The following is a 22221-nucleotide window of genomic DNA, read 5'->3' as shown; positions in this document are numbered from 1 at the left end:
GTCTTAGCAACTCTGCAGGACTGAGATTACTGGAAGCTGGGAATGCATACAGAAGAGATTATTGCTACCTGCCTGTCCTTTTCCTATACCCTTTCATTGTGTGCTAGATGGGCCTCTGGCTCCTACAGCCATTCTTATGATCCTATGAGGATAGGCTAAATAAATCTGGATTTGTTAGCTGGGAAAATAAATGATCAGGGGGTGATAAATGATAAAAAATCAATTGATTCCAAAGACAAACTTTATTAATACTGTGTTGGTTTTGGCTATTATGTGTCATGGTCCAGAGGAAACTTCCAGCTCAGGAATTCACTACAACACAGTTTGTTAGAAGCTGAGATGATGTAACAAAAGAAATGAGCGATACAAGAGCTGGATCCCTCCTGCCTGTGAATGATTTTGAGCTTTGTGAAACTAGGGTGGAATTAGATTTAGAAAAACCTAAGAAGAACTCATATGCTGAGAGCCTCAATATGTTACTGAAGTTCTGGTTTTCTTATTTCCGCTCTAATTTTGTTATTTCCTAACTCCATCCATGCCTCAGTGGCAAAATCCTAAATTATCTAGATTCCAGAAATGTATTTACAGCCAAATAGGAAATGACAGCATTGGCTGCTGGCTCACTATGCTGAAGAAGTTGAGCAACTCTGAATTTTAAAAGAGAGCCAGATGGTCTAATGAGAGCAGGAACCAAGAGTTCCATTGCCCTGCATGGTTTTATTTCTTTATGGACCAGGTTTTCTATCTGTAATGCAAGGCAGAATATTTCCCCATCTTTAGGAAAATTTTTGGATTAAAGCATTACTAAACCTATCAATTAGCTTTACTAGCTATGTCCATCAACCAGTAAAGAATTTGCACTCAGCCAAATTCCAGTCAGCTTGAAAACAACAACTGACTAACGTCTTTTTAGACATCAGTCTATGATCACGACGCTACAACCCAAGAAAAAGATTATCCTAAGAAAAATACTTATTGTTAATGCCTTATACAGAAAAGACTAAGCACTGCCTGTTGAAGCAAAAATACTTTTCAAACCCTTGCCACCAGACCTCAAAAATTTTATTGTCAAACCCCTAAGGTGTTTCTGGCTGGACAAAGTATCAAACAGGAGGTGATTATGACTTTGGCCTCACAGAAGATGCAGAAACAAGAGTTGATGCAAGGAAAGTATGGAGATGATGCATCCATAGACAATCACTAATTGCTCTTACTGCAGAACATGAATGCCCTTGCTGCCAAGTGAGTCTTCTTATCGCTAGCTTCTGTGTTATCCCCACTCCAATTTTACACATAGACATTCAGCAAAATTAAGGCATTCAAAAGTATTACATTAATGCCCCTAAGCCAAAGTACTTTCAACTGCCATACTAATGTTTCTTTGAAGGATAAAGTGCCCTTGGTTCCCTGTAGCCTCTGATAGCGTAATGTGTCTGGTTGGGGTGGGGTTAATTTTCTTCATAGCAGCCCGTATGGTGGTGTGTTTTAGATTTGTGACCAAAACAGTGTTGATAACACACCAGTGTTTTAGCTATTGCTGAGCAGGGCTTCCACAGCATCAAGGCCTTCTCTGTTTCTCACTCTGCCCCCACAGCATGTAGGCTGACACGAGCTGACCAAAGAGATATCACATGCCGAGTAACATTATGCTCAGTGATAAAACTGGGGGGGGGGGGGGAGAAGTTTTTTCAAAGTTGCCATTGCTTGCAGACTGGCTGGGCATCAGTCTGCTGGTGGGAGGTGGTGAGTGAGTGCCTTTCCATCACTTGTTTCTTTTTCTCTCTTTTTTTCTTTCCTTGACTTATGAAACTGTCTTTATCCTGACCCGTGTGTTTTTCTCACTTTTGCCCTTTCGATTCTCTGCCCCATCCCACTACGGGGGGAGCAGCTGGGTGGGTGTTTAGCTGCTGGCCAGGGTCAGCCCACCACCCACAGGAAAGCTCTGAGGAAAGAATGAGATGGAAGTGGGATGCATCTTACTAGGCTAATTGATTCACCATGGCACTCATCTTCTACTCTGTATGTGGAAACTACCAAATCCCTTTTGGTAGGACTGGGTGGAAGAAGTCGCAGTTCATTTTCTCTTTCCCATCTATTGGTGTCAGCAAGAAGGCAGTATGGGTCTCAAAAGGATTAACGAACTGATAACAGTTCCTGTTGTGTGAAACAACTGAAAAAAACCTGCTGTGTCTCCAAACCTCTAATGCAGCTGTAGGCAACCTATAGCTCTTAAACCACATGAAGCTCATGTGTGGCTTCTGCAAGAGCTGCACCATATGACAGACAGCAGGCAGTGCAAGTACGGAAGTTCCTGCACATTCTGTATGTCCAGCTGTCACAAAAAGCAAAAAAAAAATGAAGCCACTGAAGCCAAAATTACCCTATTACCTTGGACCCAGCTCTACTCTTCAGCAGAATGCTTACCAACAGCCTATAATGTCATTTTAGAGAGTTTGCCCTCTCCTTAGTGTGATGAGATGTCACATGAACTTGAGCTTTTGTCTCTCATCTTCCTCAGTCTGAAACTGTTTTGTTTGATTCTGTACAGTTGCAGTCTGATATCATGACAGACAAACCAAAATCCTCCTCTGACAGAAGTTTTCTTACCATTGGGTAAACCTGTGACAAAACAGGCTCCTCCGCTAACCCTGTGACTTCTGGAAATTGTAGAAATTTGGATTATAGAGGTACATGAGCTTCTCAGGACTGGCTTAAAGCAAAAAAAAAAAAGGATTTTTTTTTTTTTTGTTATATCATATGTCAGAGTAAGGAGACAAACTTTAGGGAGTAAAATTCATACACTGTCTAAATCGAATGGAGCTTCAATAGTAACTTAATGGAGCCATGTTTACGCCAGAGTCTGTTCCAAACCTCATTGTTGCCACTGGAAAAACTACATTATATGTCTTTCAGTTCTTGTGTCTATAAAGTAGGAACAATAATATTTAGACATCCTTAATAGGACTATCTCAAATCTAATTGGTAACTTTGGACACTCTGAGTATTAAACATTATTTTATTGTTATTACTTTAATATTGCAAAATGACAGTTGTCAGTGCAAACAAAACTTTCTTCATATAACCCATTGAGTCCATCACTTGCAATGGATTCTTCGGTATAAGACAAAGCACAAGGAGCTGTAACTTTAGCATGCTTGTTTTAGAAGCAAGCGTGCTCGAAATAGAAATAATTGTGACATCAATGGTAACAGAAACAATAGCAGTAGACCAGCATCAGATTACCAAATTGTTCTCTGTAATGAAATCCTGAACACTGTATGTAGTGAACTGGATGCTTACAGAAAATAAGATCAACTATTATATATATTACTATATACTACTATTACTGTAATATAAAGAAAACTTGTTTGTATGGTGACCATTGTGCTGGTTACACTGAGAATCCATTTTGGGTGCCGAGCCCACTTCAGTCCGTTTAATTTTTATGTGTTGCTTTTGACTCAAGCCATTCCCCGGTAGAGGTCAAGTTGTGCTGTTAAGAAGTGGCAGAAATGAAGCCCTGGCTTCTCTGGATCTGCGTCCCATTCTTCGTCCTTTCCCAGTGTCCACAGCTTGGGCTCCCTGCCCATCATCAATCTTCCCTTCCCCCAGTGTCCGCAGCTCCTTCCTCCTGCCTCCCAGCTACCAGCCGGGTGAGAACCAAGGGGATGTGGCTGCTTTTGAGCTGGGCATGTGCTGGCTGCCAGCAAACTAAACATAATAAATAACCTTTGAGCTCGGGCAACAGCCTTTCAGTCACGGTAATAATTTGAAGGAAGTGGTCTTTCCTTTACTGAGCTGTTAGGTTTCACGAAACTTGGAGGAATTTCATAGCCTGAAGTTTTCTATTTCTGCATGAAATGTAACTGAAATGAGCTCATGGGTTCAAAAGTTATTAGAAGGGGCCTGACAAGATGGGTAGGCACACAGTATATCACCTAAGTCCTGTTTCCTGAGGCTTACAGTCACAGAGAAATACCCTTTGACAATACAATAAATACAATTCCCAGTAGTTTATAAATAAGGTTTGAGGACAGAAGGTCTAGGCAATATGCAAAATATTGGTCTCAGGAGTTTCCATACCATTTACAACATTCAAGGGAAATCTCCAAAGCCATTTATGTGCATCACGGCAGAAAAACTACAGTTGTTTTGATTTATCAGGATTAATACAGAAATTAGTAGAGCCCGGGATCACATTTCAGGAACCAGAACATGAGTCTGTTAAATGTCTCTGCTCCAGCAGTTAAGCATCATTTCACAAACATAAAATTGTAGTTTGTTGTCAGAACCTAGGGGGGTTTATTTGTAAATTAAAAAAAAAAACAAAAACAACAAAAAGAAAAAAGTATTCATAGGTCCATATTATACAACCCTACTGAATGAAAGATTTTCACTGTCTTTAGAACTTCCTGCATATGAAAGATCTTCTACTTGAACATCCTACTTGAACAGATGAGAATCATATGCTGTGTATGTATGACTGTATTTTCTGCCTTAATTAACTGCGTTCTTTTTTCACCTTCCCAACATCCTGTTGGGACTGTATCCAACTTAAATTCAGATACAAAAAGAGCTGGTTTTGGCACAGTGCAGGCAATATGATACCTGTTCTAAAGTCTGATAAAATTGCATGCTTTCTTTTGTGTGTAATCTCTTTTCCTTTATATCACTTAAGTATTGATACCACATGTCATCCTCATCCCTCCCAGAACACATTAGAAGTGGGGGGACTGGGAGAAAGCCAAACATCAAATTTACCTTGATGTGACTTTGATGGAAAGAAGACAAAAGACATGAGCTGAACTCGGTGGCATTACAAATCAATTTATTTCTGTCTGTCAGTAATTCAGATTTCATTGAAAGCATGTCAGGTCACTGAAATGGTAGAAAAAGCCATCTACTGTCAAAAAGATGTTTAAGAAGAATTCAATGCCTGAAAGCAACCTGGTGGTTATACCAGTTCGGGATTAACTGAAAATAGAGAAGTAAATTTGGTAAATTACTGATGAGCAAACAATATGCAGTGATTTTAGCTTGTATTAGTCAGGCAACAGGGCACATAATACATTTTCACAGAGAAAGGAGGTAATAGAGAAGTCTTGCACATCTATATGAGAAACAACATTGAAAATACAGATAAAAGATGAAGGAAAGCCCCAGAATATGGGGAATTTGATTTCCCAGCTCAATCTGGTCCATGCATAACAAGCAGACGTAAGTGTTGTGTCGTGGACTTAATTCCAGCGACATTAACGGAACAAGTTCAATTTCTGTGTGCAGTTTCTCTCATATTGACTTAAAACTATTTTTATCTGCTTGTTTTATGACTATACCTTTTGACCATAAGCACAAATTAAGTTTGCAAACAGTTGCTCGATTCAGAGCTGTTACTACTCCCCAACCCTCCATCACTGACCTTTAGCAAAAGGCCGTTTCCACCCACAGCTCTGCCAGCCTGTTCCAGAATGGGGCTGTCGGTGCCAGCCAGGCTGGCGACCAACCTCCAGTGAAGGGTCCAAGGGGCGAGCCGAGGAGCACCCACGCCATTCCCGCCACTGACAGATGTGGGAGCAGTACCCTGCTGCTGGATGGCCGCAAGCAACGAGACTTTGTATCTTCACCTGTTCAAGTTATGTTGGGAAGGGAACGGCAGTCTGCGGCCTTGCTGATGGCTGAACCAGTATAAACAGATCTAACCCATGCTAAAAATCACAGAATCCCAGAATGGTAGGGGTCGGAAGGGACCTTCGGAGACCATCTAGTCCAACCCCCCTGCAAAGGCAGGGTCACCTAGAGCAGGCTCGACAGGAATGCGTCCAGGCGGGTTTGGAATGTCTCCAGAGACAGAGATTCCACAACCTCAGCCTGTTCCAGATGTTGATCTGCTAAAACCTTTGACTGCACACAGCCTTGGGTGCTATACTTGCTATATTGGTTTGGAAATCAATACTGCCAACCTGGTAACCCCCTTGTGCAAACATGCTTACAGCATTCTACAGGGTTTTTTTTTCACTGATGTGATATTCCTATAAGTTTATCTCTAATACAGTAAGTTATTTTATCTACAGCAGGAACATGCAGTTGTGTTGCATCCTGAGCCAATAGGTATGCACAAAGGAAGATGAGTATCTTCTCTTTATCTACATCTTTTCTTTATCTATCATCTCACAAGACCATTTTAATTTAATCTTGTCTAATTATATTGTAATGTAAAATAGTGCAATTTTTAAGTTGTTCTAGGAAGCTTTTATTAGCCTAATGCAGCAGAAGGAACACCAAAAAAAAAACCTACTGAGCAGGGCCAAATGAAGCTGCGACATAGCTGGGAGTGTAAGTTACATGGGGCTATAAGTTATTATGTTGTTCCCGTGCTATGTGGCATGCAGTGTGCCACACTGAGGGGTGCTAATGGCCCCCAACTATAGCCAGGTCTCCTGATTGCCCTTTTGCGGCACTTGAAAGGATACAACTCGAAACCAACTAAAACAGCAGAATAAAAGGGTAACTTCTGATATTAAAACATTGTATTTATTATGCAATATACTTCTAAGGAATCCTGCTTATTTTAAAAATATCTTCCTTGAGAAACCTACCCAGAAGTCATTACTACATGCAAATGTATATTGAATGCATAAATACATAACATATACAATTATTATATTTTTCTAATCATGAGATTGCATTAACAGGGGTAAGGCTGCTTACCTGCTTTGATACTTCTATCTGTACTTTGTGGGTGTGCTTTATAGCAGTATCGCATGTTATCAGTTTTACAACTGGTGAATTCTTGCCTGAAGTGTAACCTTCAGCTGCGGTGCAGCGCCCTGCCTTCTCTGAGTTTGTATACAGTCGTAAGGGTCTGCTCCTCCCTTTCCGTTCGCCTGAATCATGAAGTCCTCAGAACTTACCATCCTGCTGAGGAGAGTGAGTTGTAAACGTATATGCATGCACAACAGACCCGGAGAAACAATACTTGCAGGCAGGTAATGCATATTTGAGCACCACGTGCCTCTGGCCGCATGGTGGGCAAGTAATTCCATACCGTGGCTGTCAGCCACCCAAGTCCCTAATAGAGCAAGAACTGAACGAGTGTCCTCCCAAAGGCAGTGTCAGAGTTAGAGACTTCAGAAGTGGCTTAATACTTGGTAAAAGCTCCACCTAGGCACTCTACATATCTTAGGAATGCAAATATTTTTGCAGCACTCTGATCCTGGTAGGAGGTTCCTTCTTTGTAATCTTATAACAAATCCAAATCCAATCATTTTATCCTATGGGACAATTTCTGCGTGAAAATAGCAAAGTCAGATATCTTTCTTAGTCAGAGGATTTGAAGCTTAAGTCATTCTGAAAGCTTCACTGTAATTAATATTAAAAAAAAAGAAAGAGCCTGCTAATATAAAAAATAGCAAGCCCAGCATATGTGGGCAAGAAGCTTAATTTCTTGATTTAAATAATTTAGATACAGCATTAGAAAATTCTTAGGTGAGACATAAGAAAGATCATACATTAAGACATCAATCTATCTATTTTTTCTAGCTAAGGTTCAGTTTATTGGAATAAAAACATTTTGAGAGACAGGTACTAAAAAAAGGTGGCAGTACCTGATGTCCCGATAATGATGGTATATTGTGTAAGGGTATCTATCCCAGAGGAGAGGCAAATTCTGGGACTGTACACTGACAGTCGTAACAGTTATTTAATCCTGCTGGAATGAATGGGATTACTGCTAGCCTTCCCTGTTTTTCCTTTAGAATAACCTTGCATAACAGAGAGAGTTTGATGGGAAATGTACGCGTCTTCCCAGCTCAGGAATCAGAAGCTCATGAGAAGGACCCTGAAGACAAACTACCCCTGAAGCAAAAAAACCTAGCGCTTCCTGTCAGAAGCCAGGACACAAAGAAAACTTGACGTACACCCTGTCTCGGAAAAGGTTTGACAAAACATGACTCCCTACCATCCAGCAGCTCAAAACAACTGGACCACTTGGTACTCTGGGTGGGTCGGCTGCAGCAGATCCCATTGTCACTGCCCTCTCTTGCGTAGTCTGGGCCACCTTGCACCATCATCCTTGTTGATAGAAAATAAGGGAGTGGTATATCCCTTTTTTTTCAAAACAGATGATCTCAGCTCCTGGCACAGAGCATTTGACTGCATTTCTCACTGCCCTGAGTCCAAGCAGATCAACGTGTGGCTGTGCTGTACCAGAGACCGCAGACCCTGAGCCTTCCCATTATCTCAGTGAGATGCCTATCTCCTACTGCATTTATGCAGAAAATGCGGGAACGCTCAGCAGCTGGCCCAAGGTGTGTCCCTGACAGACGTAAATACCTTGTAGCTGTTTGCATAAAATCTCACATGCTGTGTTAAATCAGCACAGGGAGCAACATGCCACAGAAGAGCTAAACAAACCCAATGCTCAGAGTATCAAATTTGCGCACAAGCTTTCCCATTCCTTGAAAGACATCCTGTTGGAGGTAGGGTTTGACAGGAAGGTAGTCTATCGCTTAACTGACAGACTTAAGGTGTTGTATGAGAGCCAGTTGCGACTTCCAGAACTTTAGCATGAAATCCAGAGAATAAGGAATTTGTTGTCTGTATTCGTTTTTGAACCAATGTAGCACGTAAGCTGTCTGTAGACACGTATTTAGAACAGTTTCAACCTTTGTATAGCCTGCCTATTGTCAGTTGCAATTACATGGCAAAATTAACCACTTTAGTCTTGTACTAAGAATGCTACTTTTGTATTATGTTTATTACATTGTCTTACATACTAATAATAATCATGCATATTCTTGGTGTTTTTTATACTGGTGTTTTCCATTAAATGCATTTGTCTCATTTTTAAAAAAATCAATAGCTGTATTATCTTCAGATTGCCTCATGTGTTGTGGCACTGTAAGAAACTAGGTGTTGGAAACAAAATGTTAAGCCACCCAAAGCCGCTGCAGTTAATCATATTTAACACCTGGCTAAACTGGGCTCACCCAGAGCTTTCGGTAGGATTGGAAATAAACAATCCTGCTCAAGTAATTCTGTTGTATTGCATGAGAGCCCATTAATAGCTGCAGTTTCTATTGAAGCTGGATGTAATTCTAGAAGCCAAAGGCCCTGGTCAAGTTTAGGAATATTTTGTACCTCTCATTTCTCTGGTACAGCAGGTCTCGGAAAGGCCTACCATTTATTTTTCAATGACATACAGACAGACTGACTATCAATCAAAAATATATTTGCTTTTAATCAATATGTCATCATGAGGAGCATATGAGAGGAGATTGCAGAGAGTATGCTCTGCTGGTTTACCTCCATAGTGATGCCATAGCACCGAGTTGCTTTTTATTTATTCTCTTGAACCTATAATGAGAATGTACGTGCTCCACCACAATTAAAGTGCTAATTTTTGTCATATTTATCCATATTTCCACCGACACACTGATGCGACAACTCAGCTTTTGTGTTGCCTGAATAATGTAATTCCCCCAAACAACTCACACTTGAAGTGGAACAAAAACCCCATCTCTGAAAAGCAAGCAGAGAGCAGAGTGTTAAGGCAGGGCAGGCGTCCAATGTCGAGAGCCAGGGGTTCTTTGAAACAGGGTGGGAGTAGAGACTGATTCCCAAGGAGTCAAGATGAGTACAGCAAGGAAAGGGGCCAGGAGCTCAAGGATGTCCTACTGCATTTTACTTTAAAAGGTATGCCTTTTCCTTTGTGGCAATGCTTGCACTTGACTTTTTTCTCTTAAAAGGCACAGCCTTTTCTTTTCTTCTCTGGCTTAGCATAACAAAGGAACAGGCTTTTAACGGTAGCTTGCTTTTCTTTGGCTTTCAGAGGAGGGAAAAATTCTGATTTCCTTAGAATATACATTTCACCCATAGAAAAATGGCCTTTTTATCCTCCTAGATCCTTTTTGATCCATCCACATAATTTTCTTAGCTTCCCATGCTTTTCTTATCTTCACCCCGTGAAGATATGCCCTTGGATCTTCCCAGTACATACGGCTGGTAACCTGCAACTGTGTGTACCTGGGCATCTGTCACTGCTGGGGCCATTACGGTGGCCATACTTTGCTTCCCGTACTAAGTTTAACACTGACCACACTGTTCCAGCGCTCATACTTTAAGATCCCCTATATCAGTTCCCCCTTTCATAGAACTCACAGGCAATCCCCAGCAATTTAGCATCCCTGCAGCAATGCCTTTACCCAGAGCAAGTTGTCTGGTAGGAGACAGACCTTCCTGCAGGGAAAGAAGTCTCAGGAATTTCCAAATTCCTTTTCCTTCCTGTTACTGAGCAAGTCTAACAATCTCTGGCAGAGGGTCCTAGAAAAACACAGCCACTGTAATTGCTGAAGGAATGATGAAGATTAAGGAGGAAAATGGGTTAAACAAGGGATAATACACTTCCAAAGCCTCTTTATTTCACAGAGAATGCTGACCAGGAGCATACACAGTAGAGGGAGAACATCCTGGGGAGATCACAGGAAAAATTCTGTTGCCGAAAAACAACATGCTTCAAGAAAAACAGAAAGGCAGATAGATGCATCTGTTATCAATCAGCTCTTTAGACAAGAAGTTTGGGAGTTAGGAGCAAAAGAAACAAGCCTTCCCTCAGGCTCAAATTCCTCCTTGGAATTTCTCAAATGTCCATGGCTGCAGAGCTGTAATTCCTGGTCTGCCCCACGAACAGCACCTATTGCCAGCCTCTTTAGCAGCTTGACAACTCAGCCAGGGAAACCAGCAAAAGTTTGACCACCTGTACAGAAACCATACTGGCTGGCTAAGACACAGTTGCCTTGGCAGTACGTTAACAGATTTAGCCCATTAATCCAACAATCCATCAAAGCGTTAATCAATTCCTGATCATGTACATACTCAATCACCATTTTTTTGTCTGTTTGTTTTCAATAAGCATATTTAAATGACAAAATTAACTTCCTGTGAAGTTGTCTGTAGTACCAATTCAGCTTTTCTCCCTGAGAATGGAAAACTGTGGAGTACATTACCACTACACTGAGTACTCATAGACTTATGTTAAAAGCAATCAAACCCCAGCAGTTTCTTCAGCATAAGAATGGGTTTGCTTTGTAATGACAATGGTGACCAAACAGCAAAAGTTTCTGTAAAAACACTTGCATTTAAAGCTTGAGCACATGTCCTTGTACAACACCCGAGGCCTTAGAGCCCTCAGTTCTGGCTCCCAGCTCCCTCCTCACTCCTGGCTGCCCCAGCTACCCATGCACCTCCTCTCTAACTCCAGGCAGCCCCATCTGCCCTGCCCTTTACTTGTCCTTCCTGACTTATTGGCGGCAACGTGGTTCCTGCCACTCGCCGCTCTGGCACCGTGCTCCCCTGGCAGTTCTTGCCAGGAAAGCGGGGCCCGAAATGATAAACTGCTGGGAGGGGGGAGAGAAGGGGAGGGAACCTCAGGGAGAATGTTCTGGCCATATAGAGAGTGCATCCACTTTAGTATTTTGGTTTGGAAGATCTTCTGTTGTGCAGCTCCATGCCTAGAGGCGTGCGTTGTGATCAGCATCGTGATCGTGTGTGCGGCGGCAAGAGGAGGACCCTCCAGAAGCACCCTGCATCAGTGCTGTATGTTCTCTTTGCTTCCAAAGTGTGTTCTTGTGCCCCTGGATATTTCCAAACCCTCCCTCAGCTTCTGGACTCTGACCTAAAGTGGAGGAGAATTCAGTAATGAACATAGTTAATTTGAAACTGATTAGTGTTTCTAAGGTAAATAATGGGAAAGCTGACTATCAGCGATCAGCCTTCCTGAGAACACAACTCTAAAGGGATCTAATGTTTCCCTTAACCAAACAATGCCATAGTGACTAACCTGATGTTTGCCTACTCAACCTGCTCAATCTACTGCCGTGCTTTCCCTATTGCTTAAAGCAGGCCTTACAAAAACCAAATTAAAGGTACGCAACAGTTACAACAGCATCCTTATTTCACTCAGGCTTAAAAGGGTGTGTTACTTGTGAATTTTAAGTCAGTCATCCAAAGTCACTTTGCATTTGCTGAAACAAATGTTGAATCTCTTCTTTTTCGTTTCTGCGTTTGGGAAGCAAAGGCTAAGTTTCATTACCCACACTTCAATAAAAAACAGTCAAAGAAAAATGTTCCCTGTCAGTACTGCGCATCTGCCTCCATCAGCCAAGGTTTACATCATGGACAAATAGGCCCATTTGTATTCAGAGGATGCAGACTCAGGATGCGTCCAAACTATTTCCCTACCACAACCTCGTCATCCCCCGCTTCAGATTCCTCTCTTCCCCAGGCACCACCCTGATTCATAATCTCAAGAAAGTAGGAGATGCTTGATGACCTTGCAGACCTGCACGACAACTGTTTTCACTGTGGACTTTCCAGCCCAATTGATTGCCCACTATCTGGTAAGCAGGCTAGCGTTGCTAACTTCTAGAGCAGGAATGCTATTTACTTATCTGTCATCAGAGTGGCTCTCACACTGGTGTCTCTTTGATGAAGGCCTGGGCCAGTACCTCTTCAGCATACAATTTCTTTTATGTGGCCTCCTTCATCCTCTGAATTTCTTCATCCACTGATAGTCACCCAAAGTCTGCAACACACAATTTCACCTTCTGGCGTGTTTTTTTTAGGCCCAGAAACGTTATTCCATGGTACAAAGTTATTTTTATCTCCTCCCCAAAATTTCGTCATTCTTGTCCCATCACCAATCACCATTTTAGAAGGAGTTGCTTAAGTTCCCCATATATGAAAGATATGCAAACCAGAAATGCAAGGTACATTACCTTTCACAGATCTCATGCTGATGGCAGAGAGAAAATTGCAAAGCATGGATTTAAAAGAAAAAGAAAAAAAACCCCTGTATTTTAGAACGTGCAATGGAGAATCGTGGGAAACTGATCCTAATATTTTGACACCAGAAAAATTCTGCACAGGAGTGCAGTATAAGTTAGCACAGGGAGACCTCCGCACATTTTGGTGTGGCTCCACCCAGCACAGCCACACTTGGTGAAGCCGGGTTGTGTCAGGCTGAGCAGCTATGTATAAATGTACTCTGATGTTGCAGCGTCAGCTGTTGCAGGCTGACAGCATACTTTCTCGCGTGGTCATACCTTTAAACCTTGGGATTGTCAGTTACTCCGCTTTGATTCGGTCTAGGGAACTAGCTCAGATGCAGACATCAGTGCTTCAGACTGATCTAAAGTCTAAATAGTCTATCTAAAGTCAGATAACACGAATTCCAGTGCTGATGCTGTAAAGACGGAAGACAAATGCTCTCAGATCAATGTTCAGCAGGGGTCTTTGTTGCCATTCTTCAAAGATTTTCTAAGAAACTGATTCATATTTTCTCTCCAGTAAAGATGCATCGATCTTTCGAAACAGAAACACATGCTTTTATGGAGCCGTTTCATGCAGCGTTCATGCAAAATTCTTAGCAGTTTAAATAAACTATATTAATAAAATTATCCCATAAATTATGATTTATTATAACTTAGTTTGCAGTGTTCCTGCAAATGTGTAATAAAACTGTTGCTGCTGCTTCACAGCCGGTTCAGTTCTCTGTTGCTGTTGCTTCACAGCCAGCTCTGTTCTCTGCTTACTCTTCCCAGACTGGCCATACAGTTTCACTGTCACCCTTATGCCGACTCTTCCAGTAGAACAAGTAGAGACCCTTTGGTGTACCTGGAAAATTTAATGAATCCTTGTCTAAAATAGGTCAGGTGATTCACGCCCTAAACCCACCTGTTCTTCTACATTGACCACCAAGGGAAACCCTGGGTGGTACCTCTTAGTTATCAACATCTGCATTGCATATGTAAAAGTTAAATGAGATTCTCTGGTGGTGTCTGTAATTGCTTCAGACATTTCATAGCAAAACCACACCTTCCAAAGAGCTCAAATACATGTTTTTTGAAAGCCATGAAAGGACTTGAAAGTTCTTTGACCAAAGAAAAGTATTGATCAGCCTTTTCACAAACCTTTTTTGCCACAGAGTGATTAATGTCTTAAACGTGTCCCCAAAGTAAATGCACACAGACGCCGAGAAGAATACACCAACAGGGAAAGGTGCAGAGACCTAGAGCAGATAATCTGAGGCAGAGAAAATGGGCAGAACCTGGACAGAATTTACTGAGGGTCTACATAAATAATATTTTTGAATTTTCTATGTAAAATTCAATATGGAAAGTTTCTCAAACTGAAATATATCCTGTTCTAGGCTAGAAAATTAAACTGAGAAAATAGTAAAACTTCATCACTCTAGCTGTCATGTCAAATGACATAGTGTTAGCGTGTTGAATTACATTATTTTCCTGACATAAACAGACCCGGATACAGAGAAAGATAAATAAATTCTTAGATTGCCTGTCTAAATCTTGCCATTTCCCTTATAAAACCAGAGATTGAAGAGATTGGATTAACATCTTGCTCTAAATCACAGAAAAGAAATCTAAAGTAATGTTTGTACATGGTGCTTTGCAACTTGAAGAACTAATTTGAAGTTATTAACTTCTTGTACCCCAACTATGTCGCGTGACTCTGAGTCAAGAAAATCTGTGCTGCCTCCTACCATTGCTTATGTGTATCACTCTTGCTACAAGGAGCAAGTTTTCTCATTGGGGGCAAGTTTGCTTATAGAGTATCCAGATCAGAAGAGTTCTTCAGATTAAAAGCCTTGAGCGCCTTGCTGAAATATGAATTAAAGAGACCAGAGAGATGGTAGGTAGGTAGGAGAATAAAAAAGATTCTTATTTCTTTTAAATGTACAATCAAGTTATGTTATACGTTGCAAGGCCCAAGTTAAAAAAAAAAAAATCAAATTATTTTGATTAAACTGACCGTATTGCTTAAGATGTGCCTTTTTCATAACCAGGCAGCAAATATTCTATAATTGCACATAGAATTAAATCACTCGTAAGAGACCCTCTGTTGATCAAATGACAAAAAAGGCTCCTGCACTTGCCGTTAGTAATAACTGTGCAAAAGTTCAATGTGCATCTTCTACGACAGTTGGCCTAACTGGTGCACAAATGCAAAGCTGCAATCAAAGACAGTTGTGCAATTTAGAGAAATATTTATGAAAAGTAAGGGCACAAAGTACACTCTGGTTTAATCGAGAACTACTGATCCGTGGCAAAAAAGAAGGAGTGCAGTCATGAAAAACTAACATTTTTTGCCAGCACCCTGTTGGACATTATTACCAGCTCCACTTATGTACAACTCGATGTAAAAGCTTTGCCTTCCAGTCTCCAAAACAGCTAGATTACTTTTTGGTATCATCCAAAAATATGCCCTCTGTCACGATTTATCCTAGAGCAACTTTCAGAAATGAGTCATGACCTTTGATTAAAGGTTTTATTTTTGAAATTCTGACACAAGCTTAGTTGTAGTATTGTCAACAGGGAACGCTACTACAGAGAGACTTAAATGACGCTGTCGTGTAGAGTAGAATAAATTATTTCAATTGTAAACCACCTAATTATGCATTAGATCTGGTATCTACTCCTCTTTGTTATAAGAAAGCTTTTTCGAGCTACGGATTAAATACAGCAGTGTCCATAAAGCCACATAAAGAGACATTTTGTTTTTATCATATCAGTATTGCTCAGTGTCTTATTTTAAGATTTTTATTTCTATTCATGTGATAGCCTTGTGTTTTCTTTTGGATTCAGTTTCAGAGTTTTAAAATTTTGAATGTACACATTGACAAAGACCCCAGAGGTCAAATCCTAATTTATTAATGCCTGAAATCTCATTATTTTTGAACAAATCTCATTAGTTTAAGACCTAACTGGTGATTTTTTTTATGCTTAGGCTTATTAAAATTGATAATAATATAACCAATGTAAATCCCTTCTTTATATAAATGAGCAATTAGAAACAACGTAAGCAATTACAAGCTGTATAAATATTTTTTCATTACTTCTGTGATAAATGTGATGAAATCTTCCCTGCGTAAGGTTGATTATAAATCAATCACAACCAGATGTCTCTGCAGAAGCAACCAATATAAAGAGAAGACAGCCTGGCTTCCCTCAATCAAGTCAACTTTAATAAAGATCTCTCACATTTAGTATTTAACTACAGTACATGCCAATGCAATGAAATAATTTTACTATAATATCTAATATTTTCTGATGTTTCTCTTGTTCTCTCACCATGAGTGGATAGAGGGGAGAGGGCAGAGCAGATGCAACCTGAATTCCTACTGTAAAAATAAGCAGGACAAAATTTTGTTTTGACAAAAAAGGCATAAATAAGAACAAAAGACGCAGTCCATTTTCCTCCCTGGAACCCCTCTCCGAAGGTCAGTTCTGATTATCCTGTATCCCGGTGACAGATAACAATAGATAATGCTGTAAATTCTCTCTCGAAGGAGCTAGGAGGAATCTGCATTTCTCGTTCTGTTACGCATGCTAATACTTCTGCACATGAATGGCTTCATAGATTTGTGTACCTCTATTGACTTCAAATTAGTTTAAAAGTTAAACATGTAAATGTTTGCGGGAGCAAGGCCTTTGTTTGCATATTGACTTTCTTTAGGCTGGACTAAAATGACCAATATGTCCAGGGGCATTTGGAGATGGTGGAAGGGGAGAAAGTGCGAATTTTGCTTATGTATAAGATTGCTATTGACCGACAGCTTTGTTTTCAAGTGCCAGAGGAAGACTGGGGTCATAAGGAAAGCTGTTGGTTTGCCTCATTTAGTAAGGCAATCTGGGCTGGTTTTAGGATTGGAAACGGTAATTTTCTTGCTTTGTAGTCGTGACTGCAAATCAGCATCGCTTCAAAGATACAACTGATGCCACAGGGCAGAATGAGGGAAGCTTAAGTGAGTCTTTTCTTTTTTGGCAACACAACTGCAAAACATCTCAAGCAACAGTTTCCATGAACTTTTTAATTATCCACATGTAAGGACTGACACAAGTTTTCAGAACACTGAAAAAATAACATCAATAAGGAAAAAGCAGCATTACCCAATTCTCTTTTTTCAGTCCCTCTTTGAAGATCACCTGTAACTAGTTTAAATTATATTTGTAATATATATTTAGTAAATCAGGTACAAATACAAAGTGAAGTAGAAGCTAACTACAACTGAGCTAAAAGTATTTACAAGTAATCTTCATAGATAAAGACAAAACATTTGTGTTGTAAACCTTACATTATGAATTACATTCTTTATTGCATCCAGTGCATCATATTAATTAATTAAGTGCATATAAAAAAGTGTATAGGCATGATAGCCATTGCCTAACAAAGAGGAGTTGACACTAAGGACAGAAGAGGGCTACGACAGATATAAAACAATTTGCTTAGGTCAAAATGGACTTGGGGAAAGATGGTAAGAGCTTCTACTCCAAAAGTAAACAACATTCTCAATTTGAAAAGGACAAGCTTTGGTAAACAAGGGGACTGACTTGTGAAGTCAGGGGCTGAGGAATTCAAATATTGACGATAATGCAATCATTTTAAGTGAAAAGGATAAAAGTTGGTGGATTTTGTGTCAAGAAAGCAGGGAAAGTTCTACTGAAGAGCTTCAGAGCTAGTTGAATAAATAACCACAAGCAAAAACCAAAACATTTACAAAACGGCAAAGAGGATTGAGTACAAAGGAAATGTTATCTAAGGGATCAAGAAAAGGAAGGACAAAGTGAGAATTGCCAAAAGCCAAGCTGAGTTAGACTTCCAAAAAGATATGAAAAGCAAACAACAAAAAAAGATTCTTTATCCCCATAAACAAAAGACAATAAAGAAAGGACTGTAGTGTTATGGAATATGAAATGGGGAGAGATAGAAGATAATCTTGGCAAACGATAAATTGCACTTCGCGATTGATCTGAAACAAATACTTTGCCTCAGTTTTTAATGAGTGCAATGACTGATCATGGGAGCAAAGACAGTTTAGATAACGGCAGGAGCGTGTGGAAAAGCACCGTTCGGAACAAAGGTAGAGCAGAACTCAAGAAAACAAATGCAGCCTGTTCAAGAGACCGCGTCTTCTCCACCCCGTTCCTGAAAGGAAATAGCATGGGAGCTCATGGGTCTAGTGCCAGGTGAATGGAGAAGAGTAAATTTTCACACCAATCACCAAAAAGGTGGTTAATTCCAGCAGTGGTGTTTTTATAGCCCATCACCATGATATCCAGGCCTGCAGAACACACATGAACTAGTAGCTTAGGCCAAAATTGAAATTTCTAGCCTTTTTATTTCATTCACCTTTTCCAAATGTAATTGAGTGATTATTCTATTTGCCAAATGTTTGCCGCTAGATATGTAAGCTAAACGTTGAGAAGCTTCAGTAATTTCATCTTTTTAATAAGACATAATACACACCGTCCAAGTATTAAATGTTTGCTACTTCTACTATTATGATTTAACGTATACAGAATTCTACAAGACTTACTTAATTGTCAAAACTTCCTTTTTTTTTTTTTTTTTGTCAGCAGTACACTTACAACTATCAGTCAAATCTGAACTAACTGCAGAGGAAACCATAATGGCATCCTGAAAAGGATTTCACAGGACAATTCTTCGTATTTACTTTCCTCGTTTAATTCAGACGGACATTTGCTGGTTGCAGATAATAAGTTTTATTTATTCAGTAGGGAATAACCATACAAGGTGCTTGCAAACACTATTTTGAGCTAAAAATAGCTTGAGTTACTGAAAGATCACTGCTGCTTGTTACTATAATGACACAATTTAGAATTTCTATCATGTAGAAGAACAGCCCAGATTTGCTGAGAAATTCTGTTCCGTGACTTCTGACTCTCTGAGCTGTGAAGTTGGCTGTGGTTGCTGTCCTCTCCGTAAGCAGAAATCTGAGAAGTGGCGCAAGTAAATCAGAATGGGAATGGAGGAGCAGGGCCAGGTTGGCAATATTAGAGATGAGTGCTTTTGTTTTTAAAAGAAGGGAAAAAAATGCCTTGAAAGTCATGCATTCTCTGTGCCTACACTGGCTCTGTAGCAACTTGCTTTTCTGTTTGTTTTTTTTTAGCAACCATCAAAACAATTGAGGAAGACAGCAAAAGTGCTCCTCCTTACAGCACTCTACAGTTTTTGCTCTCACAGTCACATAGTGGGGTTGCATAGAATTAGCGTAACATAACCTTTACGTAAATATTAACAACGAATGTTCTTCTTCACAAAGAGTGAGCACGGTTCTTTGCTGGCTGTTGGGTGGAGGGCTGGTAAATGCGGCTTTATTCCATATTTGAATCTTCATTTTTCTTGGCAATGCCTCTCATGTAAGTTGGCAGCTCTAAATTACTTTGCTGCCACAGCCCCCTATGGATCATTCCAGCAGCTCAAAATAGCTGTTCAAAGTGAGGAAACCTCTACACAACAAGTATTCCCGAGAGAGAAATTTCAAGAACTCTACAGCCCCTTTGTGCTACTGGGAAAGTGTAAAGAGATGGGATAAGAATACAGAATTCATCATTGTCCTTTCCGTACAATAAAACATTCATACTTCCTCATCCTTCTTTCTGGACTTGATTATTTGTTGACACTAATCTTGCCCTATTCAAGAATATGGGTAAGAGCAAAGATTGCTTCACGCTAACTCTGTGAGCTCTGTGTTCTGCAGCTGGTTTAGCAACGAAAATGGGGACCAGCTTCGGCACCACAGCGGCTTGCACCCTGTTTCTGGCTGCCCCGAAGCTCTGTTTTGGTGTGCAGGAACTCTGAACCACTCTGGCTGTTGGACTTGGCTACACACCTAACATAAAAAAATGCAAAACAGAGTTGATTGATATAGTTAGAACAGTTTTTTACTACATACAAGTTCCTCCTGTGCACAGGGCAATGTACCTGGCCAGTTACAGCCTATTGCACCAGCAGATTACTATAAAAGAACCAGACCATAAACAATTTTTTGCCCCGTGTCTCACAATCGTACAATGATATCTGAGCCTTCTCCTCTTCCCGAGCCTTCCTTCCTCCAGATTCAAATGTTTGACTAATGCTATTAAATCATTTTAGGAACTGCTCTTGTTAAATTAGTGCCACCCCTTTGAATGGGCATTTTTAACCTACCTCTGGGTAATCTCTGTTGTAAACATGAATCCAGCGACCATCTCCCAATGATGACTCACAGAATCTCCCTCTAATCCACAACAATCTCCTTCTGTCCTCCCTGAAACCTCAGCCTGTCTCTCAGACAATACTTTGTTCATGTCTAGTTGTCAGTCAAGTTCAAAAAAGAGCTTTCAGTGTTTCTCTCCTTTGTCTCCTCCACCTGTGCTGTGTGTATCTTTCAGCAATCCAGCCTCTCATGAAGGAAGGCCTGCAGCCTTGAGCATTAATATAAACCTCTTTTTAGGTGTTCATACCTGGCTTCAAATATACTACATCACCCTGCTACTCTTCTATCACTTCAGACAAAGTACTTGTCTTTGTTTTCAAATTCTTTCACTGTTTCATCTCACTCAGCGTTGAGATCATTTCCCTCCTCGTGTCAGCTGGTGACACTGGGCTGTATTGTCCCTTGTTAAACTTTCAAACAAGTACTTCACACCATTTCGTAGGTTATGCTTCACACTGAGAAGCCTCCTAGAAATAAAAAAGAATTTACTTTTTTTTTTTAATTTTGTCCTCCTCTGCAGTGTCTTAGAAACATTCTTTTGAACGATTGGTGTTCCTTAAAACCAAGAGAGACAACAGTCACAGCTCGTGCATTAGGCCTACTCAGAGTAGTGTCTGGTAGCAGGTGAGCAGACACCGAAGTCCTGAATTGTGAAAGGCAGAGAAAGCACTAGTTGAAGGGGGCAGACAAGAGCACAGTCAGACTTCAGGAAACGTCTGCATTTGGTGCACGCAGTCCAAGATACGGGGTGAGACCACGCTACCGTCAAAGATCAGGGAAGTCAGAGACTCTGTACAAGACAGGATCCAGGACAAGGAAAAGACACGTTTGGCTGCAGCAATGTCACGCAGATCACTTGCAAACAGAAAGTAGGATTGAGTACCTGACTGAAAACCAGGGACTAATGTTAAACTAATGGGAGACAGGACAAGGAAGTGGTATTACAGATCCAGAAACAAGGATGGAGGAGCTAATATTAAAAAAACCCCAGGGAATACGGCCAGGCAGAGACCACAAACTCTCAGCCGTACTTTCATAAGCACTTTAAGCCAATATAACCCATCATGGCTACTGAAACAAGTGGTCCTGCACTCTCTATCCATAATTTCTTGTGCATGCCCAAGCACAACCTCTTATTTATACTAACACGAGCATTTATGTAGCTGGGATGTGAAGTGGCTTGGCAAACCGATGCAAGTTAAAGCTGATCACGATTAAAAACTATTAACCATGATTAAAACTAAGTAGTTAGCATTAAACCCGATGCAGTCCACTACACAGCCACAAAGTGCTTGTAGTAGCACAAAGGAGGAGGCAGAACGCAGGCAGAAATAAATGGTTGAGAAAGGAAGACCTTTTTTTGTGGTAGTAACAACTTACACCAAGTTAATAAAACCCAGTGAACCCACAGCACTGGAGAACATGTTTCCCTACCAGCTATAAGGCTGTGTTAAGGGTGCATGCAGTGGCAACTGGCCACCGAGGGAATGATTCACATCCAGCTGCCTTGGGAATGACTCACTGGCGCTCAGTGAGTCACTCCTCCGCTGCTGGACGGAGCCTACTGCCTATTATGTCGGCCGATACTATCTCACTGTCTCCTAGTAGGGACTCATTCATCTGTCCTCCGCCATCTGCTGCTGCTTGTCCAGTGCTTTATATTGTAAGCTCATTGGGGCAGAGATATTTTCTGTTCTTCATCTGTTCAGTAGCGAGGGTTTCCTTGCTAATATGAAGTATTAGTGATACTGGACTATAAGGTATTATAATATTGATGAAAAAAATGTTCTAAAAGACCACAAAGCTGTTTAGTTTGTGACAATTTGTCATTGCAGGTCGTCAAATATTTACAGATGCACATGCTCCCAGCAGACCCTTTCTCTCCTGTGGGGCACATCCAGCTGCTCGTGCTCTCCCTGGTCACTCGCTCCTTCTGCCACACACACACACACACACGCACACACATAAATAACTTCTTACTTATCAATCACACACGCACCACAAGAAAGGAGCGAGAATTATGTTTGAACGCCCGGTTCAGCCTCCTCTTTACCAGCTAGTAACTAATACTCGTTAAGAAAGCTCAGAGGGAGAGAAGCATCGGGGTGCAGAGGGAGTACTGTAGCTTCGGCCGGGGAAGAGCCTTT

Source organism: Rissa tridactyla, chromosome 3, assembly GCF_028500815.1.
Source record: "Rissa tridactyla isolate bRisTri1 chromosome 3, bRisTri1.patW.cur.20221130, whole genome shotgun sequence".
NCBI lineage: Eukaryota > Metazoa > Chordata > Aves > Charadriiformes > Laridae > Rissa > Rissa tridactyla.
This window is presented reverse-complemented; position numbering follows the sequence as displayed.